We start from the raw sequence: 18640 nt of genomic DNA, 5'->3' as shown, positions 1-18640 counted from the left end.
GCCTGGATGTTATCAATGTTTTTGCTGCATTACTCGATTTTATCAATGTTACCTGGAATTTGTTAGCAGAAGCCTGGATGTTATCAATGTTTTTGCTGCATTACTCGATTTTATCAATGTTACCTGGAATCTGTTAGCAGAAGCCTGGATGTTATCAATGTTTTTGCTGCATTACTCGATTTTATCAATGTTACCTGGAATTTGTTAGCAGAAGCCTGGATGTTATCAATGTTTTTGCTGCATTACTCGATTTTATCAATGTTACCTGGAATTTGTTAGCAGAAGCCTGGATGTTATCAAAGTTTTTGCTGCATTACTACATTTTATCAATGTTGACTGGAATTTGTTAGCAGAAGCCTGGATGTTATCAAAGTTTGTGCTGCATTACTAGATTTTATCAATGTTGACTGGAATTTGTTTGCAGAAGCCTGGATGTTATCAAAGTTTGTGCTGCATTACTAGATTTTATCAATGTCACCTGGAATCTGTCAGCAGAAGCCTGGATGTTTTAAAGTTTTTGCTGCATTACTAGATTTTATCGATGTTACCTGGAATCTGTTCGCAGAAGCCTGGATGTTATCAAAGTTTTTGCTGCATTACTAGATTTTATCGATGTTACCTGGAATATGTTCGCAGAAGCCTGGATGTTATCAAAGTTTGTGCTGCATTACTAGATTTTATCAATGTCACCTGGAATCTGTCAGCAGAAGCCTGGATGTTTTAAAGTTTTTGCTGCATTACTAGATTTTATCGATGTTACCTGGAATCTGTTCGCAGAAGCCTGGATGTTATCAAAGTTTTTGCTGCATTACTAGATTTTATCGATGTTACCTGGAATATGTTCGCAGAAGCCTGGATGTTATCAAAGTTTTTGCTGCATTACTAGATTTTATCAATGTCACCTGGAATCTGTTAGCAGAAGCCTGGATGTTATCAATGTTTTTGCTGCATTACTAGATTTTATCAATGTTACGTGGAATCTGTTCGCAGAAGCCTGGATGTTATCAAAGTTTTTGCTGCATTACTAGATTTTATCAATGTTACCTGGAATCTGTTAGCAGAAGCCTGGATGTTATCAATGTTTTTGCTGCATTACTAGATTTTATCAATGTTACCTGGAATCTGTTAGCAGAAGCCTGGATGTTATCAAAGTTTTTTCTGCATCACTAGATTTTATCAATGTCACCTGGAATCTGTTAGCAGAAGCCTGGATGTTTCAAAGTTTTTGCTGCATTCCTCAATTTTATCAATGTTACCTGGAATCTCTTAGCAGAAGCCTCGATGTTATCAAAGTTTTTGCTGCATTAGTAGGTTTTATCAATGTTACCTGGAATTTGTTAGCAGAAGCCTGGATGTTATCAAAGTTTTTGCTGGTTTTTTTTTTTTTTTTTTTTTTTTGTATACAAGATCGAGGCTCGTGAAAGAGCGATCATTAATCACACAGAAAGACAAACAGACAAACCGACACATAAAACAAATAACATCGGGAGCAGTAGACAAGATGGGGAGAGAGGGGGAAGGACACAAACACAACATTTGAGAGCAGGGACCGAGAGACATGGAGACATCGAGAGATCTGTGGGAGGGAGAGGGCTTTGGGGGGGAGGCATGGGAAGGGGGGGTGGGAGAGGTATAAAACATATGGACACTGCCAGAACTTCCAGGAAAGAAGTTGGAATTTCAAACAAGGTGGATCTTGGGTGAATTAGTGGGGGTAGAAAAGATCAAGGTTTTGGATGGGGGAAGATAAGAGATGGTGGTGAACAGCTGTTTTAAAGACCTGGAGGGTGGAGTGGGATTGAAGGGAGTGTGGGAGTTTGTTCCAGAGGCGGGAGAAAAGAGGAATGAAAGAGTGAAGGTGAGCAGAGAGCCGAGATTTCGGCAGTTTAACCATCAGAGGGTTGCAGGCAGATCTTGTGCGACCTGTAGGAATATTTGGGGGACAGAGCACAGAGAGAGCTGGGGGTGCAAGGCCGGAGAGGAGTCGGTAGAAGGCAGAAAGACCACCTACCTGCCTGCGGTGAGTGAGTGAAAGGCCCTCAGAGATAGCTTCATCGCGGGAGATTCCAATGATTCTGAAAGCTATGGATTCAACAGCGTGAAGCCGAGCTAGATGTGAGGCAGGAGCACCAGCCCATAGGGGAGAACAGTATTCCATTGAGCTGCGGATGAAAGCCTTGTATGTGGTGAGGAGCTCAGGTGTGCCTAGGAAGGACTGCGCACGACGGAGGATGCCCAGTTGGCGACTGGCTTTGGAGGCCAGCTTGGAAATGTGGTTTTCCCAAGAAAGATCATGGCAGATAGTGAGACCCAAAAGCTTGAGCGACAGAACTTCTTGGAGAGGATTGTTGAGAAAGTAGATGGGAGGGTTGTCCAGTCGATCCTTTCGTAGAGACAGAGTAAGAGTGTGAGATTTGTCAGGATTGAAAGACATGTTCCACTTGTTTGACCAGTCTGTGATTTTGTCCAGGTCTTCAGAGAGTGAGGATGCTGCAGATTTTATCGCATGACTAGATTTTATCGATGTTACCTGGAATCTGTTCGCACAAGCCTGGACATTATCAAAGTTTTTGCTGCATAACTAGATTTTATCGATGTTACCTGGAATCTGTTAGCAGAAGCCTGGATGTTATCAACGTTTTTGCTGCATTCCTAGATTTTATCAATGTTACCTGGAATCTGTTAGCAGAAGCCTGGATGTTATCAATGTTTTTGCTGCATTCCTAGGTTTTATCCATGTTACCTGGAATCTGTTAGCAGAAGCCTGGATGTTATCAATGTTTTTGCTGCATTACTCGATTTGATCAATGTTACCTGGAATCTGTTAGCAGAAGCCTGGATGTTATCAATGTTTTTGCTGCATTCCTAGATTTTATCCATGTTACCTGGAATCTGTTAGCAGAAGCCTGGATGTTATCCATGTTTTTGCTGCATTACTCGATTTTATCAATGTTACCTGGAATTTGTTAGCAGAAGCCTGGATGTTATCAAAGTTTTTGCTGCATTACTACATTTTATCAATGTTGACTGGAATTTGTTTGCAGAAGCCTGGATGTTATCAAAGTTTGTGCTGCATTACTAGATTTTATCAATGTCACCTGGAATCTGTCAGCAGAAGCCTGGATGTTTTAAAGTTTTTGCTGCATTACTAGATTTTATCGATGTTACCTGGAATCTGTTCGCAGAAGCCTGGATGTTATCAAAGTTTTTGCTGCATTACTAGATTTTATCGATGTTACCTGGAATATGTTCGCAGAAGCCTGGATGTTATCAAAGTTTTTGCTGCATTACTAGATTTTATCAATGTTACCTGGAATCTGTTCGCAGAAGCCTGGATGTTATCAAAGTTTTTGCTGCTTTCCTAGATTTTATCAATGTTACCTGGAATCTGTTAGCAGAAGCCTGGATGTTATCAATGTTTTTGCTGCATGACTAGATTTTATCAATGTTACCTGGAATTTGTTAGCAGAAGCCTGGATGTTATCAAAGTTTTTGCTGCATTACTAGATTTTATCGATGTTACCTGGAATCTGTTCGCAGAAGCCTGGATGTTATCAAAGTTTTTGCTGCATTACTAGATTTTATCGATGTTACCTGGAATCTGTTCGCAGAAGCCTGGACGTGATCAAAGTTTTTGCTGCTTTCCTAGATTTTATCAATGTTACCTGGAATCTGTTAGCAGAAGCCTGGATGTTATCAATGTTTTTGCTGCATGACTAGATTTTATCAATGTTACCTGGAATTTGTTAGCAGAAGCCTGGATGTTATCAAAGTTTTTGCTGCATTACTAGATTTTATCAATGCTACCTGGAATCTGTTAGCAGAAGCCTGGATGTTATCAATGTTTTTGCTGCATGACTAGATTTTATCAATGTTACCTGGAATTTGTTAGCAGAAGCCTGGATGTTATCAAAGTTTTTGCTGCATTACTAGATTTTATCAATGTTACCTGGAATTTGTTAGCAGAATCCTGGATGTTATCAAAGTTTTTGCTGCATTACTAGATTTTATTAATGTTACCTGGAATTTGTTAGCAGAAGCCTGGATGTTATCAAAGTTTTTGCTGCATTACTAGATTTTATCAATATCACTTGGAATTTGTTAGCAGAAGCCTGGATGTTATCAAAGTTTTTGCTGCATTACTAGATTTTATCAATATCACTTGGAATTTCTTAGCCGAAGCCTGGATGTTATCAAAGTTTTTGCTGCTTTACTAGACTTTATCAATGTTACCTGGAATCTGTTAGCAGAAGCCTGGATGTTATCAAAGTTTTGCTGCATTACTAGATTTTATCAATGTTACCTGGAATTTGTTAGCAGAAGCCTGGATGTTATCAAAGTTTTTGCTGCATTACTAGTGTTACATATTTATGTGAATGTACGTGAATTACCATTCAGGTCTTTGCTTATCCGTGTGTAGTATATTAAGTTGTTGTGTAGTTGTTGTGGTTGGAGGGTCAGGAGCCCTTCTGAGGGAGTGGCCGGAAACGGAAGTGACCGGAAACGGAAGAGAAAAGACACGAGGAAAAAGGACGGGTATTATTCTTCCTCGCCCGGCTCCGACAAAAGGTGGGATCGACCTTGCGCTGCGTGGAAAAGCGGCGTTCCGATCCGAAGCCTGTCTGGCGAGAGGAATCACCGGGACGTGTACCTGCCCGGTGGAGACGTCAAGTTGACGTGGGGCCGTGCATCGACCCCGCGTCTGGTATCGTTCGCGGCACCGTCCAAACAGACGCGTGCGGGTCGCACGTTGGGGGCCTAACGCGCCTTGCAAGCGGCGTGGGGTTTGGCTTGCTTTACCGTATCCGCTTCGCGTGGCCACGAGGGGCTGCAGCCCCGGTGCCTGGTACGATACCTGCCCGGTGGAAACACGTCCACCCGGGGTTCGTTCAACCGCCCGAGTGCGGTGACGGCGACCATCATCTTGGTCAGGAGGGGCCCAGAGACATTGTGCGGGACCGAGACCAAAAGGGTGTCGTGAGTACTCACCGGGACACACGTATATAAGATGGCCATCTTACTCATAGGAAAGTGCTTGTGAATTGGGAATTGTTGATGGTTGTATATGGTTGATTGCTCGGGGAAAATCTCCGTGGTTGTGTCAGTGCAATTGTATGGTCATTCCCATTGAAATATATCCTTGAACGTCAGTTGTCTCTTGGGTGAAATTCATATGGATTGCGTGGCGAAAGCGCATACTTAATACAGCTTTCTGGCGAAGTTCCTCTCACGGTCCGGGGGTCACCGAGACCAGGTATTCACCGAGGGGACCACGTAACACTAGATTTTATCAATGTTACCTGGAATTTGTTAGCAGAAGCCTGGATGTTTTCAAAGTTTTTGCTGCATTACTAGATTTTATCAATATCACTTGGAATTTGTTAGCAGAAGCCTGGATGTTATCAAAGTTTTTGCTGCATTACTAGATTTTATCAATATCACTTGGAATTTCTTAGCCGAAGCCTGGATGTTATCAAAGTTTTTGCTGCATTACTAGATTTTATCAATGTCACTTGGAATTTGTTAGCAGAAGCCTGGATGTCATCATAGTTTTTGCTGCATTACTAGATTTTATCAATATCACTTGGAATTTCTTAGACGAAGCCTGGATGTTATCAAAGTTTTTGCTGCATTACAAGATTTTATCAATGTTACCTGGAATCTGTTAGCAGAAGCCTGGATGTTATCAAAGTTTTTGCTAGATTACTAGATTTTATCAATGTTACCTGGAATTTGTTAGCAGAAGCCTGGATGTTATCAAAGTTTTGCTGCATTACTAGATTTTATCAACGTTACCTGGAATTTGTTAGCAGAAGCCTGGATGTTATCAAAGTTTTTGCTGCACTACTAGATTTTATCAATGTCACTTGGAATTTGTTAGCAGAAGCCTGGATGTAATCAAAGTTTTTGCTGCATTACTAGATTTTATCAATATCACTTGGAATTTGTTAGCCGAAGCCTGGATGTTATAATAGTTTTTGCTGCATTACTAGATTTTATCAATATCACTTGGAATTTCTTAGCCGAAGCCTGGATGTTATAATAGTTTTTGCTGCATTACTAGATTTTATCAATATCACTTGGAATTTCTTAGCCGAAGCCTGGATGTTATCATAGTTTTTGCTACCTTACTAGATTTTATCAATATCACTTGGAATTTCTTCGCCGACGCCTGGATGTTATCAAAGTTTTTGCTGCATTACTAGATTTTATCAATATCACTTGGAATTTCTTAGCCGAAGCCTGGATGTTATCAAAGTTTTTGCTGCATTACTAGATTTTATCAATATCACTTGGAATTTCTTATCCGAAGCCTGGAGAGGATTGAACAAGACAAAGACATCACACTTTCAATGGGACCAATGCAAGTACATTGTAAAAAAAACCTGGAAAGCTCTTCCCCCCATCAACACCGAACACAAAAAAAAAGAAGAAAAAAAAAGGCTGGGCACACCTGAACCCACAAGACACCTTCCAAAAACCCACATCAGAAATCCTCAGTGTTTGCCTCAACAAAATTATCCAAAACAACACTTGAGAAGCCCAACTGAACACACAACAGAGGCGCTCCATCACTTTATCATTGTTTTCATGTGCTCTCCTCCTCTTACGGAATTCTCACATCCAGCAGCCTGTTCCACTAATGCTCATTGTGCAAGAGTGCTAATTATACTTCAGATTCTCTATCTCCACTCTGCAGCCCACCACTATTGTTGATTATGTCAGTCTATCTCGTCCGGTATGTATTACTTAATGGCTCTCTCATTTGGTCTTGTCCTGTTAGATACCGACATGTGTTTAAAGAACAGCTGACTTACAGCTAATTAGATTGTTAATTATTCGTCATTTGGAAAAATTGGTGTTTATTTGCTGTTATAAAGGTATGTCTTTGTTTATTATTTTGTCATTTTCCCTTTACATATTCCTATCTACCAGCTCTCTTTCACTATAAAATCCTTTATTGTTCATTCTTCCTTCCCCGACATCGTGTGTGATGTTTGGGTGTCCACGTAGGCCTAATTTTGGCCATGTTGTGTCCATACCCGAAGTGTAGGTGAGTTATCGCCGGCATTCTGGCCAGTTCAAAATTGTTGCGCTCCCAGGATCCTTGCCAGATTTCAACTTCTACCTGCTAACTTAGTCTATACAAATATTTAAACAGGTAATGCAAAGCTAAATACAAAGGAATATAGACACGGGGAGTTGCCATTTTGCTTCGCAGACCTTCACAAATCAACATGCACTCTGTAATTAACTTTAAATAATTAATCGATTGCTATTTTGCATTTCACACCTTTGACAGCTACAATCCATTTGCTTAAGGACCGTTAACACCTATAATCCACGAATCTATATTCATTGTTTATACACCGTAACCATGACATCATCCTAAAGTCCTGTTGTTCATCCTAAAGATACACCATTGAATGTTATATATTGACACAACACTCTAAGGGACAGATTGTGTTACATCTCCGAAGTTTGAAGTTTATGGTGGTGTAATGTTTATGGCATCCACTTTGAATCTGGGAGGTTGGCGGTTCGAATCCCTGCAGAGTCATATCTAAAGACTAACAAGGAGGGCTCTCAGTAGAGCACATACGGTTTGTAACCCACTGATCTGGATTCGAACCTGAACCAAAGTCTAATCTGCTTGTTCTTGTCATCTACCCAACGCATTCACCAAGTTTTATCATAAGTCGTCCACAACTTTTTGAAATGTCCTGCTACATGTCGTTTTTGGCCCTATCACTCAATGATGAAGAATCACTTAAGAAAATTAAATAATTGTCGTATTCGGATCTGGATTCGGATCTTCACTAAAATCGAATCGATTAGTCCTTGTCAGATACCCAACCTGTCTACGAAATTTCGGCCGAATACGTCGACAAGTTTTTGAGATACCCTGTTCACAAGCAGACAGACAGACAGGAGTGAAAACACAACCTCCATCCACCTTCAGGGATCGAGGTAAATATGGTACATGCTGCAAACAGCATTTCAAGGGATGGAGAACAAACGCCAACAACCATAAGTTGGCAATACATACTAGCACAGACTTTGATGGGCCTAATGGCCTCCGCCTGAGTCCAAGTTCCTTGTAAGGTAACTCATAAGAATATGAAGGTAAAAACACCACGACCGGTATGCAATGACAATGGTATCATGTTGGATGGATTCAATATTACCGAGTATCACATCCAGTGCCAGCCAGTTAGGTAGTCATTAGGTGGTCATTCTATCAACTGAGTTACCCTGCTGCCTGAAAAAGCAATAATTTTATAAGTTAACGCACTTAAGGTATAATAAATAGCCCTGAGTGGGCTGATGGTCATCTCTTTTTTTCTTTTTTTTTCACTTTTTGCATACAAGATCGAGGCTCGTGTAAGAGCTAACAGTGATCAGAACGTGTAACAAACTGACATAAAACATATAAAGGGAGCGGGAGAACAAGATGGAGAGCAGGGACATCGGGAGATCTGTGGGAGGGAGAGGGCTTGGGGGATTGGGAACTCTTGAGGTTGTAGTTAAGAAAATTTCTGATTTTGGGTGAAATTGAAACATCTAAGACTGGGAGATCCTGCGGACCATCGAGTAGAAGGGTTGTATGGGGTCTCAGAGCTACAGGTTGGTAAATAAGGGATGAGTAGGGATCCGAAGTTTCAAAGGCCTCATCCTCTAGGATCCCCCATGATCAGAATTCAAAAAATCGAAGCACGAGCGATTGTGTGAGCTACTGTCTTGTATTCATATGTCAAGCTTCAGTACAATCAGCTTTGGGTGATAAGGTAGAGGGGCAGAAGGAAATAGGAAAAAAGTTAACGGACGGACGGGTGGACGACCAGACGGACAGACATCCGGACGTCACGACACATTTTATGAGTTCACTAGCGTGAATTGGCTTGTACACTCACCTCACCACACGTCGCCGTGGAGGCACAGGCTTGTTTTACCTGAGGATAATGACCTGACTGTAGGTGACTTGCTGTATTGTCATGATTTCCACCAATCATAATACAAACATTTATTTTATACAAATTTATTTGAAAAAATTGGTGATATTATTTATTTGTAATATATTTTTAATATTGGTGATATTATTTATTTGCAATTTATTTGTAATAAAAAAGGTCCAAGTGGTGTAAAGCTCTAAATGATCCAGGGTCCAACCTGTCGAATCTGTCTGAAGGGTGTAAGTGTGTAAGGGGTTTAAATGGTGTTCAGGTCGAAGGGGCCAAAAGGGACTTAAAGGGTGTAAAGGTTTAAAGGTTATAAAAGGTTGGAAGGGTGAAGGGATTTAAAGGTGTCCAAAGTATTGAAAGGGTCTTAAAGGTAAAAGTGGTCTTAAGGATCTTGGGGAGTCTTCAGGATCTTTGGGTCTATTGGATCGAAAGGGTCTTACAGATCTTCAGGATCTTTTGCGTTTTTGCATATTTTAGGCCCTAGGGGTATTTTGGGTCTTTAGGGACTTTTTGGTCTTTTGGATATTTTCAATGTGAGGGGTATTTTGGGTCGTTGGGGTCTTTTGCGTCTTTAAGGGTCTTCAGGGTATTTTGGGTCTTTTGATCTTTAAGGGTTTTCAGCATATTTAGGGTATTTTGGGTCTTTAAGGGCCTTTGGGGTTTTTTGGGTATTTTGGGTCTTCATTATCTTTTGGGACTTTGTGGTCTTTAAGATTCTTCAGGGTCTTTCATGTATTTTGGGTCTTTGGGGTCTTTTGGGACTTTAAAGGTCTTCAGGGTATTTTGGGTCTTCATGGTATTTTGGGTATTTAAGGGTCTGCAGGGTGTTTTGGGTCTTCAGGGTATTTTGGTTAATTTGGCTCTTTTTGTCCTCTGGGTCTTTTGGGTCCTCTGGGTGTTTTGGGTCTTTTTTGTCTTTTGGGTCTCTGGGGTCTTTTGGGTCCTATGGTTCATTGTAGTCTTTTGGGTGTTTGGCGTCCTCTGGGTCTTTGAGGTCTTTGGGGTGTTTTGGTCCTTTTGGGTATTTTGGGTGTTTTGGGTCCTCTTGGTTTTTTAGATCCTCTGTCTGGGTCTTTTGGGCCTTTTGGTGTCTTCAGCGTATTTTGGTTATTTTGGGTCTTAAGAGTCTTTTGGGTCTTGGGGGACTTAAAGGGTCTTTAAAGGTCTAAGGCATCTAAGCAGTGTAGGCCTAAAGGGTGAAAGGTGTATAACAACAATACGTAATTAAAATATGTATATAATTAATAGACAGGATGCAACCGGTATCAAAAAGTACGTGATTAAAAGACACAATCACATGGCTTCACGGACCGACCGTGTTTTTTGGTTATATATATATATATATATATATATATATATATATATATATATATATATATATATATATATATATATATATATATATATATATATATATATATATATATATATATATATTGTTCCGTGTTACCTCCCCAAACTCTGGTTACGGTGCCCCTCAGAGTTTCGAGAGGGAACGTGGCAGAAAGATTTGTTATTTTGAGTGTTCTAATAAACCATGGTAAAACCACACCAATGCAATTGTGTAGAACAAAATAAGTAATTGTATTAAGAACTCTCACATGCACAATAATACACTTAACGAAATTACCATGAAAATATCATTTGCATCTCATGAACAATACACATGATGGTACCATCATTCCCCAGTACTCTTCAATCAATAAACTCACGATATGCCAAACGTGGTCCGTGCACGAATCCCCACGCTGGATGAAGGTCGAAGTCCTGCAGAACGGCCAGAACAACAGGCAGGTAGCGGCGCGGCTGCGGACGCGTTGAGAGGTCGGGCAGATGGGAGCCAATATGGAAACCAACGGCCATCCACACGATGATGGTGATATGGGAATCCCAACAACAAAACATGATGCACCAGGCAGACGGCCTCCTCGAGGAAAAATGGCGGATTGGCATGTAATGGAGGCGCTTGCTTTACGGCCAAAAATAGTTCACGTTTGGTATCAAAACCTGAGACGCAGGTTTAATTGCAATCGCAATATGGGATAATGTTGCGGGAAATCCCTTTCATGGGAAGCCTCAATTCATTCGCAACCAATATCAAGGAAGTCCGCTCGCAGCCTCGATGCGACTCATGGCTGTCTCTTTCCCCTGCCGATTCCTCCTCTCTCCTCTTCTGGTTTCTTTGCTGCGTTTTTCTTTTTCCTCCACAAACATTTATTTTTACCTTTTACAAAAGTAATCTCCATTTCTCACAGAAATATTACCAACAATATTACCTGAAACTAAAAATCATACAAGTATATAATAACAACAAAGGCGGAAGTGATGAATCCTTAACAATATATACATATATAGTCAAGTCCACGGCCAATGAAAACCAGCATTGGATGGATAGCCGGTCGGTTTTTACTCCGAGGCAAGCAAGCTGAAAATTGGCGGTACTATTTGGCATGCGTTGGACGGGACCAAAGTGCTTACCTGCACGAACGAAAGCGACAGGGTTTTATCCGCAACCCAACACCATGCCAACAAGACATGACAAATGAAATGCAATAATAATAATGGTTTAATAAAAATTAAGCACAGAATGAAAATGAAAGGTGAGGTAAATCTGATGTCCTAATTGAAGTACTTCCACATGCAGACTCAAAAACAGACAGGGGAATGATTAAAGAAAAGAAAATAATGTTTTATAAGCCGGCTGGTACTCAGCTTTGGTGCCAACGGGGACTTTGAGGACCTCGGTGGTTGTCGAACCGGAGTCACCGCATGGGAAGCGCACAAGATGGCGCGGAGTCGCACCCGTAGCCAGCCGCCAGTGTGAGGCAAGCAGACAGGACAGCTTCCTTCGGTTTGCTCGTAACCTCCTCCATCTCTGAAGAGCACCACCATCAACAACACCACCTCCCTCCCCCCCAACGTTGCAAAGGCTCTCTGAGCTCCGAACCATCCTCCAAAAAGAGCGCACACGAGCCAGCTGCAGCCGAGAGCCAGAGACAAAAGCGTCCACCAGCCACGATGCCAGCATGAGAGAGAGAAATTCTTCCTCCTCAGCTCTCAAAGTCTCTCGATGACATCACCCTGACCAATCGCCAAGCTCCATCGAATCATCTCATGTCTCCCACGATCATTGACGAAGCTCGGAACGTGGCCTGTCAGTTACGAACCTTCAGAGGTGGAGTTTAATTGTCGATCAGCAAATGTTCGGGTCCTGTCGGCGGTAGTGGGGCAGGGTTTAGCCCGATCGGGAATGTTCGGGTTTCTGTCAGAATTTATTCTGGTAGTTGTTGTTGGTTAATGACGTGGGTTTTTATGGCCGGCTTGTTATAATTGTAAGACCATAGGGGAAATCACAGGAGGCAATCACATACTGGGGAGATTAATCTTAACCCCTAGAGCCAATTAGCATGTCTTTACTTCACCCCGCCCCCCCCCCCCCCCTTGTGTGAAGAACACATAAACAACCTTAAGCTCACAGTTTTTCTACTTACATACATCGAGATGGGCTTCCTCCTCGCACGCAGTCCATGCTACCCTACACAGTCCTATCTCCACTATGGTATGTCATCACCTACCCCGACAAACGTAACAATGTGTATATATATATATATATATATATATATATATATATATATATATATGTATATATATATATATATATACACATATATATATATATACATACACACACACATTGCGTATCAAAAAAAAGGTAATCCGAATTCAAGGGGTTAATATGCAAAGGTCATTTAGTTTGACAATTTACATGTGGTTTACCAATTATGAGGAGATCCTCAGCTTTCCATTGATGCCTTTCATGCATCATTACTGTCACACATGACCGAGTACATGTTCATTGAAAATGACAGGTTCAAATCGCATTTTTACAAGTTTTGCTTATCGGTGCAAGACAGTTTTAAATGGATGCATTACTTGTCGACTACTAAGTTGATTATGTAAAATTGTTAAGCTGGTCTGGTAAGCGTTGGTTGCATCATCCTTTGTTTAAGATGGGTATTTATGATGGGCCTATAGTGTATGGGTTTAGAGACAGTCTGAGTCATTGAAAAGATGGATCAACTAACGACTGAACAGCGGACCTTCATGGTTACAACCTTTCACCAAACTGGAAGTTTGCAGCGAACTCGTGATGCGTTCAGGGAACGTTTCCCAGAACGGGAGCCTCAAGCAGCCAAAACCATTTGGGCGAATGTTAGAAAATACCAAGAGCATGGCACGAGCCTCAACCGCAACAAGGGGAATTCTGGTAGGAGGCGCACTGGGTGATCGGAAATGAACTTTGCAGCAGTAAGGCAGCAAGTTTTGGAGCATCCTCGGGATACCAGCGCAAGACGAAATGGGACAGGATTGCCTTCGGCAACATTCAACCGAATCACAAGACTGGACCTCCACCAACATCCATATCGGATTCACATCTGGCATCAACTTACGCCAGGGGATTTTCCAGGAGGCTGGTGCTTGCCAGATTGTTGATAGCACGTTGCGAAGCAGATGTCAATTTCCTGCGGTATCTCGTTATAAGCGACGAAGCTGCTTTCGCCATGGACGGCAAGGTCAATACCCATAATGTTCTTGAATATGCACCAACAGGACAACCCCCGGAATTTAATTTTGACACCAACATGAATCGACAAAAGTGGACTGTTTGGTTGGGACTTTGTGGAAGTGGTCAGGTGAATGAATGAATGATCGTTTTAACGCCATTTTCCCCACGAGCGGGGGTTAGCCTTGCGGGCCCCATGACAATCATGGTTCCCTGTTTGAGGCAATGTTTTTATGGCCGGATGCCCTTCCTGACGCCAACCCTTGGTCGCCTCTTACGATGCGCAGGGATACGGTGTACCTATTCTAAACCGGGGTACACACCGTGATCATTCATCCCAGCAAGCTGGTACTCAATTTGCCGACCTCGGAAGGATGACAGGCTGAGTCAACCCCCCTGGCGTTAATTCAGCGATCGACCGGGATTCAAACCCAGGATCCTAGGATCCCAAGCCGGCACCCTAACTGCTAAGCCAACACCAGGCTAAGCTAACAGTACTTACTTTTTCCACATGCAAAATTTGCATTTATGTTTATTTAAATTATACAATAGACTACAAAATGTAAATGTTTCATGATATTATATCACCTTTATCTATCAATATTGTTGAAATTAAGATCAAATAGCTGTATGCTGAAATATGTTGAAAAAGTCAAAACTTTACATGGGGTGTACTTAGTTTTTCACGTGACTGTATGTATATATATATATATATATATATATATATATATATATATATATATATATATATATATATATATATATATATATATATATATATATATATATATATATATATATATATAATGTGTGTGTATATATATATATATAATGTGTGTGTATATTGTTACAGATACGACTTTGATGTTAAAGTGGGCCGAGCGGAATGGCCGTCGTGTCCGCACAAATTACCCGACTGTGCCCGAACGTTGACTAGCCGCGCTATGCTGGCTCAATAAGAAAAAGAAGACACCCGGCTGGATTACAATAACACAATACGACACCAATGTTTCGATTCTCAAGTATATTCGTACGGAAAAGGTTAGATTACAGGGGCTAGAGGTATATTACAGGAAGACAGGCACTTAGACACACTCTTATATTATTCCCGACAGACCACAGAGAAACAGGACAAAAACTGGCTCACACGGGGATTGATGGCTAGGAAAGGCAGATAGCGATGGCTCAAGGTGCACTCTTGGCTCAAAGCAGGGTACACGGTTCGGTCCAGAGATGCGGGGAGGTCTCGTCTCAGCGCTCAGAGGTGACGTTCTTTCTCAGGCCTCTCCAAACTCAGGCGCATCTGTTTCAGCGCTCGCAGGTCCGTCTTTCTCCAGCTGGGGGCGAATCTCACGTCACGTCCGGCGCGTGGCCGCGTATATCCGGCGGGGAGTGACACGCCCTCGGCTCGTTAGCTCCGCCTCGTGGAATCGGCACGTTGCTTCTCATTGGGTGCGTGCGGGGGGGGGTTACTGGCTCCGCCCCCGACGAGGAGCTGACAGCCAGCCCCTTCGGGGTAACCCCGTGGAGCGCATGGTCTGGAGCTAATCGAGCCGGTGTGAGGACGCATCCTCCCCCGCTCCGCCGCCATCCCCTCTGTTGTTGTTGTAATTGTTGTTGTAGTTGTTGTTATTGTTGTTGTTTGGGGAAGAAGATGGGAGGAGGTATGGGAAGGTCCTAAACTCACTACTGGTGCCATATAATCACATTCTGGTGCAACGAAGAGTCATAATTAATGGAAACGAGGCCTTAACTGACATAGATTAAGAATAACTAGGAAGATGTCCGAAAGTTGTCTACGTGTGGTGCGGTGGACCTGGGCACGACATTTAATGGGGGAATAAGGGGAAGGTCGGCTCTACTGATTGTTATTTACATGCAATGGGACTAGGGAATGGGGGACTGGGGAAAGTTGGGGAGTATTGGAAAAAATAGGGGAATATTTACAAGCGGATATGGAGGCCAAATTCCATATTCGCAACATTGCACCCTTCTCTACCCTCGGGGCGTCCCGACCCGATAAATTTTTACCTACTTTAGTGTGGCACGCAATGTAGTTCCCTCTACTATTAACTCTACCCTGAGTGCGACAGTTTTACAGATATTCACAAATGAGTAAATATGTCCCCCTGCGACGTTGCACCCTTCTCCTCACAGAAACACACCCACAGGATAACCGAATCCGGAAAGAATTCTCAAACTAAACATACAGCCGGTAGGGAGCATTATTTACAAGATTACGCTGATATCTACACTACGATCCAGGACCTGTTTTTGGAGGAACACATGCAGATGTTATGCATAGAGAGAGCGCGCTTGCCAACATCGATACACCAACCCACGAGTGCTCTGTGGCCGACGGCCTTTAATAACGTGCAGAGCACCCTTTCCCAGCATCAAAAGCACCACCCCACCACACAGTCAGCACCATCCGGTGCAGTCACCATTGTTCATTGGTATAAAAATAAATTCGACAACCCCTAACCCTGCAGGTGTCTCTTGCTCTTCTTGTGGTGCACTTGGTGGTAACTAAAAGTGGTTCACCTGTATGGCATAGGTGCCACGTTGACCCATAGGTCCATCCCCGGGTGGTGCTTGGCCGCAAACGAACTGCGGTCCATTGTGGGTGGCCACAAACATTGCGGTCCATATGGTGTATCGATCCCGGCAGCAAACAGCGAAAGTGCAGGCCCACAACTGCGCAGCCAGCACCTCTCTCTCCTCTCTCTCTACCCCAAAGCCAGATCCTCGGAGGTGGGAGACAAAAGAAGCAGACAAGTGAGTAAGGTGGTAAGGGCGCAAAAGTGCACGCAATGTAAGGTGATGCACACTGGGGGCACATGGGAACCAGGTGAGACAGGTACGTTCCTATCGTACGCCCCCCCCCACCAGGTAACCTACATGGCCCCTCCCTTACCCCTTACTGTATCCACACAACACAACACTACCCATAAACATCTACTTTACAAATCAACAAACATCCCTACTGTCTTCCCCGTTCCTCCCATAAACCAAATTCGTCTTCTCTCCCTCCTAACCAATCAAATTTGCCATTTTCAACTCTCATCAAAATTTGCCATCTCCAACTCAACATCATAATTTGCCATTACCAATTCATCATCAGTCCCTCCTAGGGAGGGAGAGATGGAATCACCCCAATGTCTCATCCACGTCGTGATGCGTCTCACAAATCCACACAGCGATTCATCTCCTGCAACAAAACAAAGAAAACACAGGTGTGGAGTCATCATCATCACCACAGGTAAGTGGCTGCGTATGGTGCGACAGGTTCATCAATCCTAACTATCTCCTAAATGACTTTAACAACTTTACACTACCCGGGGGCTTTCTCCGGCCAAACCATTGGCCCTCTTACACTATGGGTTCTAAAAACCAATTCCCATTGGCCAAACTGTGGTGCTCTTCAATTTGGGGTCTCACTCCCCTGATTCATCTCCCGGTGCCCTCGCACAATTTCTGGGCTGCGGCGTGTACCTCTCCCAGTGGGTCTACCCACCTGCACACCTCCACCACTGCAGTTGCCTCCGAGCTTACCTGCTCCTCACCCTAACCTAACTACCTGGGGAAGGCCCTCTGGCTCTCTCCCCACTCCGTGCCCTCTCTGGCACTGGGCTGCCCGATCCACACCCGGGATCCTCAGGCACCCACTCACAACTACCGGCTCCCAGAGCCCACCTGCGGCCTCACCTGGCCGACATCCTCACAGTGGTGGAGTGCCCAACCAACTACACACACTAACAGGCTACACGCCCAGCCATTTCCACAACACTAATGCACCCATTCACAACACCATTCTGCAACCGCACCACAAATGCCAATATCCAACCACAATTTACCTGCACCCTCTACCTAACACTTACACTACCCGCCCCGGGTGCTCGTGAAAGGGGTCCACTCTTCCCCCATCCACACCTTCGCACCATGCACACCACTCCGTACCACTCACTCCAACTCTCTCCACACACCTGTACCTGCACACCTGTGCTCTCACACCTGGTGCCACCTGCACCCTTCTCTCCCCAAGCGCATTCGCGCTGATCCACACACTCACTACTCATACACTGCTCCACACACCTGTCCAGTTGCACACCTGTGCAATCACACCTGTTCAATTCTCACAAACACGGCATCATCTCAGCTAACTACTCCCTTCGGACACTTGCGCTTCCCAGTCGTCCCTTTAAACTATTGCGCTCCCACGTCATTATCATCCATACTAATCTACCTGCGTCCCCACTACAGGTATCAGTCACTAACTAACTTAACGTCACCTAATGTCATCTTCTCTAGATCCCTACACACCATATCCTAACCCACCCGGGCTAGTTTTCACTGCCATACACCCCATAAGCTATTGCTCCTTTGCCCCCCCGCATGGGAAGGGTGGCAGATTTGCCATCCCACCCCATCGGGGGTCTCTCACTACCAATTTTGCACATCAAATTTCAACAAATTAAAAATTTGCCAATCACTGCCCATCATCTGCCAATCACTACTGCCAATCCCTTGCCAATCATCAAATTTTGTTTTTCTCTAATTTTGGGTCCAAAACACTAACCTCATCACCCCGTCTACTCACTACTGCCTCTCGGTGCGCCAATTCCTGTCCAAAGCCTGGCTTCGTAAAGCCAAGCAATGGATGCTGGTTGTTTTGTGCCAGCGGCTGGATGCGTCCGGCACTCGGTGCAGGGACGGGGGCTTACCCGGCCCGAGATCCCACGCACCTTCTCGGCACGGAACCATCCAATGTCCCGATCTCGACCTGCCGGAATTCCTCAACAAAAAGTGGTCGCCATGACGACTCTTTCTATCGGGCCGCCCGCTCCGCCTAGTGGAGCACGGACGTTCAAAGCGAGGCCCAGCACGGATCGCGCACGGCGGTCCTTTCGAACCCGCCGTGGCTCGGATCCCCGCTGGTTCTCGCGGCACGCGAAACCCGGCACGCACCGAGGGCCCGCTTCGGCTAAAAGTCGACCTAACCTTTAACCCGGTCACCGTCGATGCTTCACCTGCTTGCTTACACCCCGCAGCCCGTTCCTTGCTCACACCTCCAGCCGTTTCCATGCTCCTTGTACCGTTCCTTACACACCCA

The sequence above is a fragment of the Myxine glutinosa genome, chromosome 9 (assembly GCF_964187855.1).
Source record: "Myxine glutinosa chromosome 9, kmMyxGlut1.1, whole genome shotgun sequence".
Taxonomy (NCBI): domain Eukaryota; kingdom Metazoa; phylum Chordata; class Myxini; order Myxiniformes; family Myxinidae; genus Myxine; species Myxine glutinosa.
Note: the sequence above shows the minus strand (reverse complement) of the source record.